Raw genomic sequence first — 20,382 nt, forward strand, 5'->3', positions numbered from 1 at the left:
ATCTGGGCATGCATAATAAAACATATTTTTAAATTGATTTTATCCAGTCATATCAAATATTTTATTACGTTCAAACGGTCTATCACCACTCCACACAGATTGTCTATTATGCTAAAATGAGCGCTAATTTCTGCACTCTTCAGAGGAAGTTTTGAGGCAATATAAAGCAAAGCAACAAACTAGATAAAGTAATTAACGTAATTAATCACGCAAGTTGAAAACAAAATTCCCATTTGCACATAGCTTTGATCTTAAAAGGTTAAACGCAACATCAATATTTCCTTTCTGATTTCATACTTCAAAAAATTGCTCAAGAGATGGTTAACCCAAAGTGACATTTTGCCGGTAGTAAATTATTTTGCCTGCTTAAAAAGCAACAGATGATATTGCAAACACAAGGAATGCAGATCCCTGCTGGTGCGGCTAAGGAGGAGTGGGAGGCTGCATGTCAATCTGTGAGTGTTTTTAAGCCAAACAACTGGGGAAAGTATCTAAAAAAGTATGGAATTATTTATCTGCTCTGTGATTGGCTGCACCAGCCACTACTTCCGATGCGTAATTTTATGGACCAGTACACACTTCATACAAATGGCGGCAATTCACCAGCCTCATTTGAGCTGCAGAATTGGTATCTCATGGCTGGCAATGGGGGGAGAAAACTTGAAGGTAGTCTTAAAAACCTGCTGGTTTACAGTGAGGCTTTTGTGCTGAAATTAAGGCAGCTCTGACAGAAAAAGCTGGTAGAAGGTGAATTGCTCCAGTCTCCACACCCGCTCCCCCCTTCTCCCCGGTGAACGTGTGCATCATTGGTGTAGGAGGATGGGTTGTGTTTCTTTGGAACCCACTCATACAATCAAGAAGAGTCTGGACAAGGGTAGTGTAGAGATATAAGCACTCGCCTACCACTGCAGAGACCCGAGTTCAATCCCAGCAGTGGTACACTGCAGCGGTACGTCCGGCTTGGTCAGATGTTCCTACGAACACAATTGGCAGTGTGGGAAGCCGGTGAGGGTATGAGTCCTGATTGTTGCATTAGCGACTACTACTGGTTGGTCGGGGATGCCTGTTCAGCAGGGAGGGGCTCTGGGGGAGATAGCGTGAACCTCCACACGCGTTACGCTCTCCCAGTGAAACTCCTCACTGTCAGGTGAAAAGAAGCGGCTGGCGACTCCACATGTATCGGAGGAGACATGTGGTAGTCTACACCCTCCCCAGACTAAGGATAGCGCATCGACCAGGACCGTGATTCACACGGGGAATTGGTATAATGACTAAATTGGGGAGAAAATGGGAGAAAAATGAAAAAAAAAATTGTCTGGACACCTGATGAGTTTCTGGCATGTGATGAGTCTCTGGTGTGTGATGGGTCTCTGTTATGTGATGAGTCTCTGGCATGTGATGGGTCTCTGTTATGTGATGAGTCTCTGTTATGTGATGAGTCTCTGGTGTGTGATGAGTCTCTGGCATGTGATGAGTCTCTGTTATGTGACGAGTCTGGTGTGTGATGCGTCTCTGGCATGTGATGAGTCTCTGGTGTGTGATGAGTCTCTGGTGTGTGATGAGTCTCTAGTGTGTGATGCATCTCTGGCATGTGATGAGTCTCTGGTGTGTGATGAGTCTCTGGTGTGTGATGCGTCTCTGGCATGTGATGAGTCTCTGTTATGTGATGAGTCTCTGGTGTGTGATGAGTCTTTGGGGTGATGCTCTGCCCAGCTCCGAATCACTGCAGTCAACTGCCCTCTAGGGTTCAGTCACTGAAACAAAATCACTTCACAAAAATCTGAATGAAACTTTTGTGTTCATAATTTCTCTAGCACAAATTAGGGGGTAATACCTTTTTAAAAATAAAAAAACATGTTTATAAATAAATCAAAGGTTAAAGCCGACTTGCTTCTGAATAGCCCCCGTTTTATTAATGCCAATATCCAAACAATTTCACTACTATATCATGTACTGGATCATCAAAATGAAGTTAAATGTTTTTCCTAATTCCTTATGCATTCCATCTGAAATGTATAAGAGGGCAGTATGGCTTGTAAAAACAGTGATCATTCCAGTTAAGGTTTTCGGTCAAAGTAAATGTTTTAAAATACAGAACACATTCCACAGTGTTATTTCAGACTTTCCTAACTTAGTTTCCCATTCAACAGCAGTGTTCATCAAACTCCATTTTGGAGGAGCACAGCCAAAGGAGTAATGATAGCATGACACAAAATGTATGTGGCAATACAAAATGCAAACTGTATCACATATTGTGTTTACAACAAAAAAGTCAATGCCAAAGACAATGTAATACACAGTATATAATAATGGTGGTACATATACTATACATACTATTCAATGTAATTGGGATGAAGAAGAGATGCAGCTACACAATATATTCTTAAATAACATTTTATTCTTTTATTCTTGTGTGTGCGGTGTTACACACTTCAGTACTTGGGTCTATTTTTATTTATCGCAAGCTACATAAATGGAGAGATTATACACTTTGGAGAGCCTACTGGGCTTTTCTGAAGAATGGTATTCATAAAAGGTCTAGTGGCCTCCTCACAGCATGCTTCCTTCCCTTTGAGTGGGGAAAAAACTCCTACAGCCTCTCCTTGTGTCTAATGAAATTTGACAATCACGTTAGAGGTTTGCGCCATATTTTCATGCAGGACGCCCCTCCTAAGCTCTTCTACCCAACCTGCAAGACGCCGTTTAATGGTACTAGGACATACACTGTATTCTCCATGTTCTCTTTAATCACGAAGGATTCCTTTTGCCACCATTATCTGGCCTGGGCAGTTACCATGGCGCTTTTCATCTTCAGCTTCCCCTGTGTGGGCATGAGCAACCTCTGTCCTCTCTGACCACCCTGTGCCCTCCCTGTCCTCACCCTGGCCACCGTTCATGATGATTCCCCTGGACACCCGCTACAAGACCACATTTTCCCAGCAGAAGCTGTGTACAGGCTAACTGTACGCTGGATTTTTATTGGAGCAACAGAGGATCATTGCCTTCCTCGAATGTCCAATAGCGGCATTGGCTCATTGTGACATCACAGTAGTGGATTGTGTCCTAGCTACTGCCTCACCCAGATGCCCTAGATGCATATTTACGAGGCAGGCATGTCAGCAGCATTATGTTATGGAGCAGATGATTTGAAGGCGCAGGAACCTTTGATCTCAGAACGAGATCCAACCAGCGAAAGTGAAAAATCCCAGCGGATGGGTTCATCTATTTGTGACCTGCTGAACCTCTTCTCTTGCTATACCCGTCCAAGCTGCTTCAATTTTGCACAAACAAAATCGAATGCGCAAAATGAACAAGTAAACACACGCGCATGCTGATCACCCTCCCCTGTAGACAAGCGCACTTGTTTGCCAGGAACGTGTTTATACATTCGAGGCATGCGATGCGATATCTCTGCAGAAGGCACTGCTCCAATCAAGGCAGCTGCTCCAGGCAGTCAGGTTTATCAGCGCCCGGCAACCTGCGCGTCCCACAGTGATGCACAGAGTTACACTGGGAGCGAGCGTGACTATCATCAATGGATCGCCGTCCTCTTGAGGCACCATTTTGAATCGAAAGGACGCTCGGCTCGCCGTCAACGGCTCTCAGAAGCCTGAAAGAAGAGGTGCCGCTTCGGCGCCATTTGAGAACTTGATAGCGGTTTACCCATTATGAGTCACGATGTAGCAGCCCATTCATCTGCCGTCTATCACACCAAAGGCATGAAATTGCCTTTTGGAGTCAGCAAGTGGTGGATTTGTCCCAGGGCCTTGTGGATCCCGTATTTACTCACTTGTTTACGGGGAATCAAAGTGAGGCAAACTTGGTTGCGGTTCTTTTCATGGTGTCAGGGGTGAGGGGAGGGGGGCTGGGGGGGCATTTCGTATCTCTGGGAACCCCACAATTACATCTGGCACCACTCTGCATGAAGCACTGCTTGGCGGTCCTTTGTACAGGGCTGGCTTTGAAGAGCCCAGGCCTCTGTTTGTTGCAATCCCGACCCCCCCCCCCCCCCTTAAATCCCCAACACACCGACCCAAAAATGAGAGGAGACAAAATGTGAAGTGTCACCTCCCGTCCGACACGAATGCGAGTGAATTTGACGCACCTAGGCGGCACAAAGCATGAAGCGCGGCGCGCGGCTTGTGGATGCCGGGGTACAGCTGCGGGCCCTGATGAAGACGCGTCAGAAGTCAGGAGGAGGGCGATGGCCTTCCTCTCCGTCCCCTGACTGCTTGCCTTTGTGGCCGACATGCTCGCTCACCTCTATTCTCTTCTCCTCAGGATCAGGAAAAGTGGAGAGAGGGGGAAAGAGAGAGAGAGAGAGAGAGAGAGAGAGAGAGGGAGAGGGAGAAATGGGGGGAGGGGGAGAGAGAGTATTTTCATTGAAAAAGTTGAAAATGAATAATATGAAAACAAGTAAACAATATTCTAAGTATCTCGAATAAGAGTGTTAAATGCAAAAGTATTGTGACAATGACATAATTATTGTTGCTTTGGCTCTATTCTCCAGCACATTGATATGAAATAAAACAATGAATAGGAGGTTAAGGTGCAGACTGTCAGCTTAGTTTGAAGGTATTTACATCCATATTAGGGGAGCAAAAGTAATTGGACAACTGGCTCTTCAGCTGTTTCTTGGCCAGCGGTGTGTGGTTGCATTATTAGTTCATGAACAAAAATGCTAACAAAAGGTCTAGAGTTGATTCTAGGTGTGGAATTTGCATTTGGAATGTGTTGCTGTTGTCTCTCAACATGAGGAACAATTAAGTGTCAATGTCATGAAAGCAGGCCATCATGAGGCTGAAAAATACTTTCAATTGTGAAGAAAAAAACCCTTTCGACCGTTGAACTGATTAAGAACACCCTCCAGAATATAGGCATAAAAGACCATAAAGAAAAGACTACACCAGCATAATCGCAGAGGGTTCCCCCTGCAAGATGTAAACCACTGGTAAGCCGCAAGAACCAAACGGCTAGGTTAGAATTTACTGAAAAGTACATGAAAAAACTGTAGTTCTGGAACAACGTCTTATGGACAGATGGGACAAGTTTTAACCTGAAGAAAATGAAGTGTGGAGAAAGAAAGGAACTGCACATGATCCATAGCACCCCCCTCATCTGTGAAGCATGGCTGAGATTGTGTTATGGCTTGGGCATATATGACTGGCACTGGGACTGGCTCACTTGTCTTCACTGATGAAGGGACTGCTGATGGCAGCAGCAGGATGAATTCTGAAGTGTACAGAAACATCTTATCTGTGGAAGTGGAAAGTTCATAAACTGGTCAAGTCAATCTCCTGTCCTGAATCCAACTGAAAATGCATTTCAGTTGCTGAAATGAAGACTGACGGCAAAATGCCACAGAGATGGACAGGAGCTGAAGATGGCTGCTGTACAGGCCTGCCAGAGCATCACCAGGGAAGATACTCAGTGTCTGATGATGATGTCTATGGGTTGCAGACCTCAGACAGTCATTGAATGCAAAGGATTTGCAACCAAACACTAAATATGACTTTTTTTTTATATGATCTCTTTATGACGAGATTCATTGTTTTATTTCAAATCCAAGCTGGAGTGCTAGAGCCAAAACAATATATATATATATGTGTGTGTGTGTGTGTACAGACAGGGAGAGTGAGAGAGAGAGGGGGAGGGAGAGAGGGAGGGAGGGAGGGAAGGAAAGAGAGTCCAAAACATTCACATCATATTCACTTGGGATCACTGGTAATCAAATTTCTCTGATTCAGCTGGGTGTCATGTTAACACCAATATCCACAATCAGAGCACAGAAAAATGGGTACATGGCAGGCTTTTGACAGGCTTTTACTGTGTTCTCCAGGCTCCTTTCTCAGTGCAGCTTGCACACCCCTCAGAAACACTGCTATCCTACTCTGCTTTACTGCTTAAATCCTCTCCCCTATTCGCATTACATCACCTCATTTCACCTCTCTTCCTTTTTCTGGAGTCAGGACCTTGTGAGCTGAATATTTGAAAAACAGAAGGACAGAACATCTCAACACACACTCTCAAAGCACTGCTGTACCTCGTCTTTATCACGCACAGTGGGGGTGCAGGCATGAGTTTCCAAGTATTCAAACTTTTATGATTTCATACTCACTTTCATATTCTTAACAAGCGCATCCTTAAATGAACCAAGGATTTATAAACACTTTCTCGCACGGGTATCCGAACGCACGCGCACATACACACAATCACACACACACACACACATTTGCAGTGCCTGTCTGCCCCTCTCTCCCCGTCGCCCCCTGGGTGAGCGAGCCAGGTCTCAACGAGCTGACTCTCCTGGTCACTCTCCCCATTAGCCTCTCAGCTGCGGCCCAGACAGATGGCGTTTTATGCCGAGCACAATCAGGACTATTCAGTGTCAGGCGGGCAGGCCCTCCCCACCTGCGCTGAGCCCAATCAGGGCTTAATGAACACATCGGGAGCCGTCTGCTCCAAATTACTCTCAGTAGGAGCTGGCCCACAGGTACCCCCGCCAATGGCCGCCAGCCAGCATCCAGCCACCGCCGCCGAACCTTCCCATCAGCCCTTATTAAAATCTGGATTTCCATCTCTACCTGTCAGCATTTCTCCGAAGGAGGGATTACTGGAAGTACCCCGCAAGTATTTGCATGTCAACTGCCCTGCCGTTTTGTGATTGCTCGTGATGGTGTTTTTTGTGCGTGGATTGAGTTGCTGGCTCACTGGACACTGCTGAGGTTCTACTCACAGATAGTATGCTTCTTAAACTTGCTGTTACCTGGGCCTGGTTGTGCATGCTTTCACACATTGGATAAATATCTGCACTAGACTATGTTCTACTGGGATTTTGAATAGTGAAGTCAAACAAGGAGGCAAATGCTTTCCTATTTTATTTCTCATTCTTTTCTGATTCCAAGAAAAGGTGGCTTCCTGCATTCAGACGCTGAGCTGGCTGGTGGAAAACCTCGTCAGAAGGCTGTCAGAAACCTGCTTTCCATGTTTACATGAATGGGATTTCCCCTCTGGGAGCCGACCTCACACACATATTTCGAAAAAAGAAGAGACGACCGTTGAATGGGGCGGAGCCATTTGGGAAGGCCAGAACTCAATGTTACGTGGAACTTCTGCAAGAAATGGCCCAGTGCAGTTGATGTGGAACAGCTTGCTTCATAATTCAATCAGTCCCCAACCCCACGCCCCCCCCCGACAGGTCCCATCACAGCCTGTCATGGGTTCTGACAGGAGCAGAGACCTCCTCCGCATCTGCACCTCAATTGGCCAAGCGGCCCGTGGGCTGCTGGTGGCCCCAAACACAGCACCGGGCCGCATGTCAAAAACCCAGGAGCACACAGGAAGTGCAAATATCCTCTAATGGCCTTGATCCAGATGCATGCGCCCATAACAAAGGCCGTGTGCCTGTGTTTTTGTCAGGGGCCCACGGAAAGGAGCCATCTGAATGGAGCACAGAATTATGCATGCGCACCCCGGCCCTTTTCACATGGTAAAGAACTCCGTGGCACTCTGATAATGATCAGCCTCATTCAGTCCATTTTCTCTCTCTTCACCTTTTTCTTCCCTCCTTTAAGACCTTTAAGTGCCACTTTAGGGAAATAAGGCATCCCTGAAACAATGCACGCGATTATGACACAATGACAGGATTAAGGGGATGGATTTTGGTGCCCATTCACTTTACCCACTCGGTGAGAGCTTGACGTGAGACCTTGAATCTTGCTTGTGAGATGGCATTGCTTGGGGTTGGACATCCCCTCTCTGGATAGAGTATGTCTCTTGGCTGTTATATAACAGATTACAGAAAATGAACAGTGCGCCAAGTTTACACCTAAAGGTTTGAATAATACTACTTTACTAAGGGAAGATTTGGTAGAACTTGGGGGATGAAGCTTTCTGTGTGGCTAACATGGAATAGGTCACACGGCCATACTGTCTTTGCAGAGGTGTGCATCTGCCTGTACAGGCTCTTGTACTCTCCAGTATGGTAATGCTGATTCAAGGCAGCTCCAGACCAAATGAGAGCTATATGACCCCATAAAGTTTTATGCTTCCTCTTACAACAGTGCTGGCAATCTTGAGCCAGGGATAAAGCAGAGGGGAGAGAGAGATTTACACAGCACCAATCAGGAACCTTGGAGCAGGCCCACCATGTTAACGAGGCTTTTAACAGTGGTGGTCATATATGCAATTACGCTAATGTGATACTGTCAGGGAAAACCTGGGGACACGTTAAGGAGCGGCCTCTGTTTTGAACTCCTGGAAAATACAATCCTGTCAAAACCTCAATGTGCTGTTCTGACATCATTCCAAGGTTTATGAGGTTTCCAGTGTTTCACCAGTTGAGCATCTGTTTCCATCCAATGTATTTATTTATTTATTTAAATAATATGTTGGTTGATGTCTGTATACATTAGCAATTGCACAAATAAACGACTTAATTATATTTAGAAGTTTAAAGAAACCCAATTGCTCAGTTGAGCTGCCAGCTAAAAGATTAATGGACAGTGTAGATTTTTTGGCAAAACGATCCACTTTGTGCAAATCCAAATCACCAGATATGGATGAGTACACCCTGACAACACTCTGGCTGATTTTATTCGAACCTTTCGTATGACAAGGGTGGCATGGGACCACTGCACAAAAAGTATGTATCAACCAATCTTGGATGTGTGTCCTGTCAGGGCTTGGCTGCTTGTGCAAATGAAAAGGGGTGAATTTGGAGAAGAGAAATAGACTGAATGAGCCATGAATTCTGACAATTCACTTAATTACCTGTGCACACGTTCTGAATCGTTTGCTTCTCCACTGCCTCCCATTACGCACTATTGTACTACTCAAAGATTAAGCCTGCTTTGGAATTTCCCTTCTGTTTAACATTCACACAACCCATGGTTTATATGTGCTGTTTTACATATTTGACCATCAAATATTATAAAGGGATCCAAATGCTTGATATAATTATGCAAAAAATGCTGAAGTGGATCCCTTTACAAAAGTGTCTGTGGACCAAAAGTAGGCCAACATCAATATGTCTTGAGGGAAGGCAGGCCTAAGTATGTGCTCATGACCAGAGTTGCAATATGAAATTGTTCTTCTTTCACATACTGAAAGCCATTTCCCCCAGAAAATAACAGGTCCCCCCATTTCTGTCTGCCAGCAACAAGGAAAATGTCCCACATCACTATGGCTTCTCTTCGATATAATAATGAACTGAATTAATAAGCAGGATGAAGGTTCTGTAAAGACAGTCTTCTGTTGAAGACTGTTTTTTTCTGTGGTTTTGATTACACTGAAATAACACAAAATGCAACAAGGCAAGATGTAAGCCTATACTTTAAAATATGTTAAAACCAAATAATAGTGTTGTCCAGATTCACAGAAAAATGTTTTTTTTTCAATATTAAGATTTTTCGCATTAAAACATTACATTACAACAGAAAACAAATGAATGTCATGCGTGATTGTGAGTGTCAAACTATATACATACACAACTACACACACGCACACTCACACATATGTACTGTATATAATTTAACATTATATTACCATATGAGCAGTTACAGATTCTTACTAATTTATCTAATTGACCCTCTTGCTCACTTCTCATCCCACATATGCTCCATCAGAAACTCCTAGTCAACCTCCAATCCATTTCCCTCATTAACAATGCAGACATCCCTTCAGTCCAAACAGACCAATGAAAGAAACGTACAAGATTAACCAATAAAATAGAAGGATTTTATGTAAGAACAAGGGGTTGCCAAGTCATTGAATCTGCTGGGGTGAGTGCCACCCACCATCTCCAGTCTCTTTGTCTCCACCGAGCCCCAGTGTCATACCATGATAATTTTTTATCATGTATGTATTTATTTAATCCCCACCCACCCCTATCACTGTGCACTGAATGTCTGAAATAGATGCCCCCCGCCCCCCACCCAGGCCACAGAAGGTGCACGCATGTTCCTCCTGCAGCTCAGCATGTCTCATCAAGGGCGGAGTCAACAGGACCCCCCATGCCCCCCCCCCCCCCTCGCATGCAGCTAACCCGCACCAGCCTGGACGTTCACTATAAATAATGAATGCATTATCGTGCAGGAATACCTTTTTGCGGTGGGAGGGTTGGGGGTGGGGGCTTCATTCATTATTAATCCCTTTGCAAGCAAATGGGTCTACTGCCTCTGTGTCTTTTTCTGTTTAAACTCTGCTTTAGGGAGTCTGTCTCAGTCTCTACCTCTAACCCTTAGCTTCTACCTCCCCCCTCCACTTCTACACATACTACCTCCACTTGTTCACCTCAATCCCTTTCCAACACATCTGGAGTGGATGGATAATCATCTGACTCCTCCGTGTTCCGTTTTGATGTTAATGTGAACAAAGCTTACATTAGTTACACTAATGGATCAAGCATGCAAAATTCAGCCGTTTGGCTAGGACATCCATCCGCCTATGGTAAATCACACCTCACTGGGACTGTATGTATCTATACCTCTTTTGGAGTACTCGACAGCCTTATTTGGTCATGCTGTCTACCCAGCAACATACTGGGAAGTCCATGATTGTGTGAACAAAAGAGTCAACTGGATTACTGTAAAAGTTAAGATGATAATAGGTCGAAGTGGCTACTGATTCTTGGTGTGTATGTGTGTGTGTGTGAGTGTCAGTTTCTATTCTCCGTGTTGTCTGTACACTACTACTCCTTAGGATGCTGTTCTCCACAGCTCAAGTACAGCCAATCACATCCCCACAGCTCAAGTATAAGCAATCACATCCCCACAGCTGCAGTTCACCCAATCACACCACCACCGCTAAAGTAGACCCAATCACATCACGCAACTCCTCAGCTTCAGTACAGGCAGTCACATCCCCTCAGTTTCAGTACAGACAGTCACATCCCAGCTTCACCATACCAAAGAACTCCATCCTGAGCATTGTGCCATCTGCCTGCCTCCAGCAATGACTACGCGAGCTCAGAGGGGCCTCTGTTTCCTGGAAGGGATACAGAAACATGCATTGAACCTTTGCCCATATTACTCATCTTCTCACTCAGATATGAATGCACATAATCCCGTTTTCATAAAACACACAGATTGCCCACAATTATAACTGTCCCAGATAACAGCAACAGGGATGTATTTCAGTGTGATCTCAAGACTAAATTCCTGATTGTGTTTTTACATATTTTCAGGCGAACATTTTTCAGAAAAACAAAGAATAAATCAGTTCTGCAGCAACAGACTATGAACAGCGTCAATGCGCATCATATACTTATGCTCAAAAGATAAGATATGAGTAGATGCAATTTGTCAAAGCCCATTCATCTATTTGATGATACAGCAGAACACAATAACTGTAGAACACTGCGGAGCCAGCATACATTTGAAAATGATATTGAATGTATTTATGACAATTCCCATAATTTGGGAAATGCAAAGATAAAAAAAATCTTCTTTCCTGATTTAAACAGTGCACACAATAATCTAAGTGTTGGCAGAGACAGGTCTAGATCTGAAACTGGATCATTGGGTGCATCACCTATTAATTTTAGATCCTGCTTAGGTTAGACTTAAGTCACCAGCACCGACACGCTTGATCATTAAATCGTAGCCTAGGTGTAAATTCTTGTAAATGATTAAACCAAAGTTTAGACCAATTTTACTTAACAAATTACCAAAGCAACCATATCACTTTGCTATTTTTTGATTTAAGTAAAACCCCCAAAGGGCCCTCTAAACACTTCTGCCCCATACTTTAGCAGCAGCTGGCTGCACGGGCTGAGACTGTAAGCTCTGCTGGAGTGGACAGGGTGTCAGAAAATGGATGTGACGACTCACAGGGCCAGGTTGTGGTCTATAATGTGTCCAACATCGTCTAGTTTGTAGGATTGTTTGGCTCAAAAACGAGTGTCGTTTCACTTCATTTGGAACTATGCATGGAATCTCTGACAATGATGTAATCGTACTAGGGTATGAATTAAAGTCAGTAAAAGAATTCAACCAAAAGTCCCACAGGTGGTTTAAGTCCCAGAGGTTAAAGGTTTTGAACAGTTAAAAACTGAGTTTAAAAAAAAAAGTTGGTAAAAGTTGGTACAGAAAAACAAAAATGAGAGCAGTACAAAAATGATTGCAGAGCACATCCAAGCTAATTTGGAAACAGATCACTTTTGTTTAGTGGACACTCTTATCCAGAGTGCCTTACACAGCGTAGGTTACCACACAATCCATTTATACGACTGGATATTTACTGAAGAAATTCAGGTTAAGTACCCTGAATCCTACAACCTTTGAGTTACAAGCCCAGCTCACTGATCTTCATACCTCACTGTCGCTCTGATCAAAACAAAAACAGTACAAAACTGTGGAGGTGAGGTTTTCAGAAGTGACATATATCTGTCATCTAGCCCTCTCTAAATGATACTCATGGATCACTTCCAAAAGGACAGTATCGTCCACAATCCAAGTCTTTCAATAGGATTCATTTATCTTTCTGGTCATTGGTAAAACCCCCAATACCACAGAAGAAAAGCAAAGCACAGTGGCTGTATGTATTGTCCATCATACCTGCACATTTCTGCTGCAGGCCTAAGTAAGCAAGCTAGCCAAAGCTGAACACCCTCCAACTAATTCAGCACAAATCCATCCAATCAGGTTTACATGTAGCAACTGCCTATACAAAACAAAGAAGCTTGAATACATTTGCAAATCAAATCAAGCTAATTTGCAAATTTAATGAAATATTCAAGTTTCATGTTTTCTTGCATTCATTTTCTGTGTTAAACTTAACTTGAATTGATATTTTGCTAACCTAAGTAAAAGACAATGAGATTTTTTGAAAGCAGACGGGAATACGAATTATTTCAAGTGAAAATGTTGTGAAAAGGACGTTAAACTCATGGTCAAAGGACAGCTTTACACTATCAGAACACGTAGGACCATGATTAAAAACACTTTTACCCTACACTCTTAGCAAGAGATGTACTCATATACAAACAACCCTTCCTGACAGTTTACACAAATCATATCAATGACACTTCAACCAACAACAGTCTGGTCCCTCCCTCTGGTATTAACAACATTTAATTTGCTGATGTGCTTTATTTGATTTATCTGTTCTAGCATCACTAATTATGAATTTTTCCCCAATGCTTTTTCTATAAGGAAGGAGTTAATAGTGAGGGGAAATGGTAAAATTCTGCCGAGATAACAGATAAATGCATAACCAATTTGGAATGATCTGAAGTGAATTTCATTTTCATGATGCAGTGTAATTCTTGTTCAGCTGACAGGAAGATTGAGGCAGGGGTACCATGTCAAAGTCACAGAATGAGTGAACTGAAAGAAAACAGGACCTTTTGTTCAATTTTCCCCGCAGTACAAGCTCCTGCTGTCGTACCCTCAAATTATCTGAGGGCTCGAACTGAAATACAACATTTTGCATATTCATAGCTCCACAAAAATATCAAAATATATTCTGCATTCTGTCTTCCTGACTAATGCTCAGTAAATAAATACAGCAAATACATTTTTGCTGTAACAGTTCACCTGGAAATCTTTTTGACATTGTGTTTGCATTAAATTTACTTTATACTGAAGGCATTTAATTTGTGCTGTATATCCTGTACTTAAACATCTGAAAGACTGAGAGTAATATAGCTGCTTTTCTTCAAGGATCAAATTTAGCAATTTTGTGTGTTGTCCACTGGCAATCTGGACCTTGGACTGTTCATCAAGCCAACTGCTCAAAATGTCCCCTATCAGTAATAGCCATTTTGTCAGCTTTGTCTGTTTGGATATTAAAATATAAAAAGTCTGACCCTGGTTTACAGCCAGCAAACATACATATTTACAGCCATATGTTGGCTTTGATATCAAAGAAGTTGGTGTTATGTTTTATGTCTGTTTAAATATGTATGTATGTATTTAACCTGCACTAAACTATGAAATACATTCCACCATCTGACCCGATGGCCGGCATCTTGGAACGTTTTCCAAATTGCAATACAAAAACTGACACATAAAGCACGAGTGTAAAAACACTCTCAAGTCAATCAACTGAAGGGATCATGGCGGCTGTGTGAACTACCCTGTGCTGGTGAACTGCAGTCAGCCTTTAAAATACCTTCAGCTTGGCAGGAAATTGAAATATTTTGCTGTAATGGCTGGCCAATAGCCATTGATCATCCAGTCAACATGTGGACGGTGTAAGATGAGCTTCTCTGTGGACTGCCGATGGGCTACGAAAGTATAGAAGAAAGACCTGAAATGAGAAAGGAGACACAGCTCTTTGTGGGAGTCCAGGACCTCTGTCTACTCCTCCCTCCCTCCCAAGATCCTCAAAAACACCTCCACTGTTTACTTTCCTCTCCATACAGCCAACTCCTGCAGAGTCTAAAGAAAGTGGTTCCCCATGGCACTGACCTTTGAGCTGCAGAGGCTGCTGGGAAACCGAGCTAGGTTTACCACTGCAAACTTGTATCCCACTCTTGCAAAAATATGAGTGTATTTGTCTTTTAAGGCTCAGCCCAGATATTCTGAAGGACGGCTGTAAATGCATACAGAAATTGAGAATGGTTTGCAAGAATGAATAAATAAGGCAAAGTTGAAACTTCAGATAGTACCAATAGGCCACGTCACGCTCAAACAGATGGGTAACTGTAACAGTGCATTGATTAGGTGTTTAGGTTTGGCAGGACAGATTCATAATATTTTTGTACTTTCTGTGTCATGCCCCAAAAGCAATTAACTGATAATTATTTAAAGATGCATGGACTGTTCTAAATGCTCATGTTTTTTTCTAAGCTTTACTGACCACGTAGTTTGTATTGCAGGCTATATATTTCAGAAAACACATTTATACATAAGGTATTGAAATTGTTCTCTATAATTTAGTTCGGATACATACACTATATGTTTAATGTGATTTTAGTACGGCATTTATCTTTTGCAAATGTAAAAATGTTATTGTATCGTTAACTCATTAAAGTAATATCGCACGCACTGATGATATAAGTCTCATAAGCAAAGATTATATTAACGTTCACATCTGGCTGAGCGCTCAACAAATGCGCACTGCGCATCAGGAAATGAACCTCATCGGTAGAGTAAGGGTAAGGGAAATACGTGATCAAGGTATGATTACTTAAAGGTATATGCGCAAGAGCTGTCCTGAAGAGATTTTCGCTGCAGGACGATGGATTTCACTTTAAATGCTATTTGCATTAATAAAAGCGTAGCATTTCAGAGGTATTTAATAGCGTTTTCGGCATGACCCCGTGAATCCGTAGAGCTGCTTGTCCTAAAAGCCATTCGATGATATATCTTTTTTTTTTCAATCTCAGCTATACAGGAAATGACATCAACGGGTCAAAAAAAAAAAGAAAAAAAAAGAAAGAAAGAAATATATTACGAGACGGAGAGTTGGACATGTCCAGTACCTGTTTTCTTATTTTAAAGATATGGCGCTTCAGGTGAAGACCAAACTGCCTGTAAACGCTGAAGTAATCCTCGCAGACAGGTTGGCGCGGGGGAGACAGTGAGTCCTGTGCTGACATAATTTCTCTTTAACCGTTACTTTACTCCTTGCCCATTAAGTTCCACACAAAAGGCAGATTTTTTTCTGACGTCTGTAACGCAATACACAACCTTTAATACAGACGACTTTAGTGAATGCTGTCCGTAGCACATAATATATTTAGAAACAACGACATTGGGGTTGGAGGTACAGTTTGTGAGATTATAGTTAAGGCGAAACGTCAGATGAAACACATTATTCCTGATACCCAATGCCTAAACCCGTTTTGTTAACGTTACACGCTGTACACTGCTATGAGATGAGTATTGTTGGATGAGGTTGTCATGCAGACCATAGATTATTGATATGTTGACGTCAGTGACAACTAGTGGAGAATCGCGTTGTTTTTTGGAAACAAGCTTTTCCATTGATTTCATTTGATACATAAGAAATACTGCTTCGTTCAGTGTTACTAGCATTCACTGTAAGTGCTGAAGTCGACTCGTGAGACGATCACGTGCTGTTTATTGTTATTATAGGTCAGGGAGCACTACAAATGGCTAGTTTGTTCCTTTATTTTTGATAATTCTCATATGAACCCATGCAATCAATGCCTTACATCCTTACTGTGTCGATCAAAGTAGTTTTAGAAAGTAATGCTGTTTTATTTTTTAGTACACTTATCTAGGAATGTGTGCTGGTACACAAGCTAAGTATGAAGATTTACTTTCAAGTTTTCCAGCTTCACAATGCTCAATTATAATATATCTCATATAGTAATTAATGTTACCTACATCCTGGGAGTTTTTTTTAACCTCACTTATTCGGGCTTGGTCTTTACTCATTTTCTTATTTAATGTTTTTCTGTAAAACATCTTTGTGTTTCTGTAAAGTGTGCTATACAGATGAAATGAAATTAAATAGAATCTTAGTATAGTTATTAATGAAAGGTTGACCAGTGATTTCTGAAATGTTCCTGTTCTTTAGAGCTGAAAGCACATGGATTGTGCACGTGTTCTTATTCACTCTGTAGCTGTACCGTTAATGTAGGCAGGGTTATTAATCTTTCTATGTTCTGTGCCAACATCACCTGCTGTGCACCTCAAAAGCTGTGCGCTGTCAGCCCCCTAGCCGCTCCAGCCAGGAGCGAGGGACTCTGGGAGCAAAGGAGAGCAGCGAGGGTGGTGTGTCCATGCTGGTCAGCAGTAATTAGCCAAGCAGGGCTGTTGGGTTTGCCCATATATTCAGTGCGCTGAAAGGCTTGGGGTGGGGGGTCTATTGACTGCTGACAGGTGCAGTGTTGGACGGGATGGCGTCAGGGGTTTGGGGAATTGAAACCAGAGACAGGACAGCTCTGTCTCCTGCTCCCGGGTCATCTCATCCCCCTGGGGGGGGGAAGGAGGGAGGGGTGTCAAACACCAAAGCAAGTTCAAGACCCTCCTTCTCGTCTACCTCGAGAGGACAGGCAGGGGGCAGAGGGGGGCAGAGGGAGGGGTCAGAATTGTTATTGTGGTCTGGCCACTAAGCCCTACCCTGGGCTGGTCTTGGGCTAGCAGGAGAATAGAGGGGTGTTGGTTTATGATGGCTGAAGATCAGTAACGGCCAGTGAGCGAGAATAAGAGGGGGGCGGACAATGAGAGGGGGCCGCAGAATTTCACCGTTTATTTGATAGCCATCCTGGACTTTCTGATGGTTCCACTCAATTAGCTAGCAAGCCAGTTTAAATAAATTTCCCTCATTATAAGTTCATTGGACAGGTGAGAATGAGTGACATCAAATGATTTAAATCTTTAATAAAAGACCAAATGCTTATCTGGCCTGGTATAGTAGATATAGCCAGTGTGTTCTGGTTTGCATATCTAATAAAAAACCTACCTGTAACTTACCTTATTTGAATAATAGACAGGCAAAATCTGTTGTTATTCTGTATTGAAACCAGGGTTTCTCCTTCACTGAAATGTCTGAGGCGGGTTGCCTGAGTGTTTTTTTTAAGCCGCCTAAGCTACCTATAAAAACAAAAAACAGAACAATTAGACATGGTCCCAGCAATTACTGGTACAATTTAGTCATGAATGGTACTGTATTTCACATTTTTAAAGTTTTGACTGCTTGACGTGCAGTCTTAAGACAATAAAATTAACTTAACTGGAATCCACTTAATTGCATAAAAGAATAGGACAGTAGACTGAGAGTGCCAACAACTGTGTGTCAGCCCCTTTTCCATAAGAAACCACCTGCCTTCATAAATTTTGGCGGTTTTGTATCCTTATAGGGCAATTGTCCATTTATTTTGGAGTCATCTACTGACGTTTAATGTAGGCTATATTTATAAATCATTATGTGATGTAATTGGACATTATTATATGAAAATAATGTAAATATTTTATAACGATTCATGCAGATATGCAATCTATTTACAATTAAATGAATGGGGAATTCTACTGGGTTTTCATTAACCTGCACTGTCTTGCCTATATGTGTAGACTGACCTAAGAAATTTAATTCTGAAAAACCTTTTATGAATTTACAAGGTACAAGTAACACCAGGGACAAAAGGGATGGGGCAAGCATTTTTGAGTGAATGTATAAAAATAAATACATTAAGGTGTGTTAATATCGGTTAAGGATAATATTGTACCAGACGTTTTGTGTGATAAAAATGAAAATGCATTTCAAGACAACATGCAATTACAAATACCAGTATTCCTGTAGAATGACCACGTACAATGTGTTAATCCTTCAGTATAGGCTATATCCCCCCGCCCCCTCCTAATTCTGGCACTTATGTGTAACCCTTCAATAAATATTTACATTCTTCCCATTTTTAATTTTGGCACATTTACAACCATCATCTCAGTGCATTGTGGTGGTCTCTTGAAGAATTTAACAGAACATCACATTTTAAATGTAGCTAAATATAGGGAGAGAATGCCTTGAGTTGACATTGGCAGTGAAGCCGGACCGCAGTCACGCAAAGTCACCACCTAATCCCTATTTTGAGCCAGGAAAAACCCCAGAAACGATTTGTGAGAAGTGCTGGGTGCTTTCTGTCTTTGTGCTGTTTGTTAATCGTGAGACCAATATTATTATGTATGAAGGGGACAGACAATGTGTGTTTTCCTTCGATTTGCTGAGCCATATTAAATACAAGCATCTTTGTTCAGTTTTTTTCTCGTTGTTTCATATTTTGGTGCTGTCGAGCAACAAATTGTGGCTACAGCCTTTACAAAACTGAGGCAGGCAGATTTTTTTAAATGCTCATTTTAATTTAGCATTCCTGGTGGTTTTATGAGCAGGTGTTTAACATTATGGGCAGGATGTTTATGGGAAACTTTTTAAAGCAGAATTTCTGCTTACCTCTCAACTGGCAAACAAACAAACACACACACACACACGCACACACACATGCACACACACATACATGCACACACGCACACACACACACATGCACACACACACACACACATGCACACACACATACATGCACACAAGCACGCACACACTCACATACACACACACACACACACGCACACTCAAGCTGATAAAAAAGGCACATCGATTTGTTGCTTTGTGAGACAGACATTGCCCTCTGCACCAGCTCAGGGTGTTTCTGTTGTGGTGCAGGCTGGAGGATTTCTGGCCCGTAATTATACTGGCTTAGTGTGAGCAGTAGTGCTCTGCACAAGCCGAGGAGCGGCACCGGCTCCACAGCAGCCCGTTGCCCAGCCTGACTGCTGACAGCTGGGCTGGGGATGTCAAATGGCAGCCTGGGAAGTGTGAAATCCCAGATAAAGCACAAAGCCTAAACAGGCATGAAGCTCCTGAAATGAGCAAAAATGATGGGCTCCCCTTCTGCGGCTTTCTGTGTGTGTGTGTGTGTGTGTGTGTGTGTGTGCATCGGTGCGTGTGTGTGTGTGTGTGTGTTTGTGAGTTGTCATTTCTAATCCTAGATTTAAAGGTCCTTATCAATCACGGTGCAACTCTAGTTGTCAAGTCGGTTTGGCTGCATTAGCAGAATGGCGTTATGTATTACTCCTCTTACCCTGCCTTTTGACATGCAACATAACTCACTGTTCTGAAAATAAAACTTTCATACGTTCTGTGTGATCTCCAGCATCCTCTGCATATACTATGCTGCTGTAGTTGGGTTTGTTTACCATGTGTGTTGTGTATGACTCTCGTTGTGTTGCGTTGTGTGAAAAAAAAATACTAATACATTTCACTAGTGAAATAATTCCCAATATTGACGTTGTGATGGTTTTGCTTCTGTAGAAGTTAAATCGGTTCCAGGTTTTTGCACAGACCGTTATTCCTGCTTCTTAATCGCTACCTCCGCTGTTATATTCCCAAAGCGCTCTGTGTGTGGTTTAAAGAAAACACATGTTTGCAACAGACCCACAGCAAGAAAGAAACTGCTCTTCTTCTTACGCACCTTTCACTATATTTAACTTTTACTGCATGCATCTGATGTGTGAAAAAGAATCTGTTCTGATTGTCTGATCAGTTTATAATGTAAGAATCGGTTAGCAATGACCGGGGAGAGAGGAACATCCAGACTAGAGCCGGTCCATGGCTCTAGTTTTTAAAAGGCAAACCGGTTGTCACGTGTTTACCCCTTTTAGTCGATCGGGCAAAGCTTTGAGTGGGACGAGTGTTTCCACATGTGACGCCGCAGACCACCGGGAAAGCTTTTTTTGATTAGATGAAGTGTTTTTGGCGGTGTTGATGTGGCTGATGTTTGCTTGTTTTTCATGCGTTGTTTTAAAGTGGTCTGGTAGGTAGCTATTCCTGCCCTGCTGAAAAGGTCAGAACTGATGTGTTTATGACTTTTACACGGTGCCGTTTATCCCTTATTGTTAATTAAATCCTGACAGG

General features: G+C 42.6%; 1 long non-coding RNA gene across 2 annotated transcripts in view; it reads left to right on the plus strand.

Annotated features, from left to right (window-relative positions):
• The first annotated feature begins 15,153 nt into the window (after positions 1-15,153).
• Positions 15,154-20,382, plus strand: part of LOC135263064 (uncharacterized) — a 35,018-nt gene continuing 29,789 nt past the window's right edge. For both annotated transcript variants that reach the window (XR_010332386.1, XR_010332385.1), the window contains exon 1: positions 15,154-15,528. This is a non-coding gene — a long non-coding RNA (uncharacterized LOC135263064). The remainder of the gene's footprint in view (positions 15,529-20,382) is intronic.

The sequence above is a fragment of the Anguilla rostrata genome, chromosome 9 (assembly GCF_018555375.3).
Source record: "Anguilla rostrata isolate EN2019 chromosome 9, ASM1855537v3, whole genome shotgun sequence".
Taxonomy (NCBI): Eukaryota; Metazoa; Chordata; class Actinopteri; order Anguilliformes; family Anguillidae; genus Anguilla; species Anguilla rostrata.